Genomic DNA, 1,167 nt, shown 5'->3' with positions numbered 1-1,167 from the left:
GGAGGGGGGCCGGGGGCCCCCCTGAGGCCGCCCCGCCCAGCAGCACATTGTGGCGGCTCAGGGGGACAGGAGGAGGCTCCCCCATCTCTGTGTGAAGTCAGGGACAGGTGAGGAGTCCCCTGCTCCAACCCCAGGATGCTGAAGGGATGGGGACCCCGTGGGGTTCCTAGGGAGACCCCATCTCTGCTGTGGGAAAAGATCAGGAGATGCTCCCACCTCAGGGAGACCCCAGGGACATCCCACCCACGGGGACCCAAGAGCCAACAGCTTCTCTGGGCAGTGTCTGGGGGATGAAGCAGAGGGTTCCCTAGGGAGAAGGAGCCAGGGGCTCTTCCTTGGGCTCTCCTGGGCTCTCTGCTCCCTGCAGTGGGCAGCAACCCGGGGAGCACTGCGGTGCCACTGGAAAAATCTCCATATATGGAGAGGATGGGGAGACCAGAGCTGAGCCCAGGGAACCCACCCCAACGGGAGCCCTGGCCACGCAGCCCCCGTGCTCAGCCCTGCACCCCCGGGCTGGCTGAACAAACCCTGCTAATCCCTGTGCCAAGGGGAGCAAGCCCACCGTGCACCCCTGAGCTGTGTCACCCTCCCCACAGCTTCCCCCCCGGCCGCTGTGCCACCCAAGTGCTACCTTCCCCTTAAAGCACTGGGTGGAAATGAATTAGGGAGAAAAAAGGGGTGGGAAAGGTTTTTGGGTCTGAGAGCCCCGTGCCACCCATGGGGTCAGAGTGTATGGGGGTGCTTCACCTCCTTGCAGGACACGGAGACCCCTGAGGGACATTCCCCATCCCTGTGCTGCAAAGGGAGGCAGAGCCATGGCCTTGGCCTGGGGCACAGCACCACCCAGCTGCCCTCTGCGAGGCAGAAGTCACCCCCGTTAGTCCCAGTGCTGGTTTGGAGCCTCTCCAGGCACCCAGGGCAACGTCCCAGGCAGATGCACTAGTCCCCACCCAAGGAGCAGGGGGTGGCATCAGGGACAGCTTCCTGCAGAGGTGGGAGCAGCTCCTGCTGTGCCCATGCAGCACCCAGTGCTTTAAGGAGAAGGTGGCACTTGGGTGGGTGGGGGGGGGTGGTCTCAGCAGGGCAGCCCCCAGCCCCAGGCACACACACCCCAGCAGGACCCTGCAGCCCCAGTGCCCACACAGGGAGCAGGCACCACGCTCAAGA

At 64.7% G+C, this 1,167-nt stretch overlaps 1 protein-coding gene across 1 annotated transcript in view; it reads right to left on the bottom strand.

The window, feature by feature from the left end:
* Positions 1–1,167, bottom strand: part of FOXO6 (forkhead box O6) — a 153,212-nt gene that overhangs the window by 33,274 nt on the left and 118,771 nt on the right. The window lies entirely within an intron of this gene.

The sequence above is a fragment of the Chaetura pelagica genome, unplaced genomic scaffold, assembly GCF_000747805.2.
Source record: "Chaetura pelagica isolate M959 unplaced genomic scaffold, ChaPel_1.0 scaffold273, whole genome shotgun sequence".
Lineage (NCBI taxonomy): Eukaryota > Metazoa > Chordata > Aves > Apodiformes > Apodidae > Chaetura > Chaetura pelagica.
The sequence above is the reverse complement of the archived record's forward strand: the minus strand, read 5'-3'. Positions and strand labels throughout refer to the sequence as shown.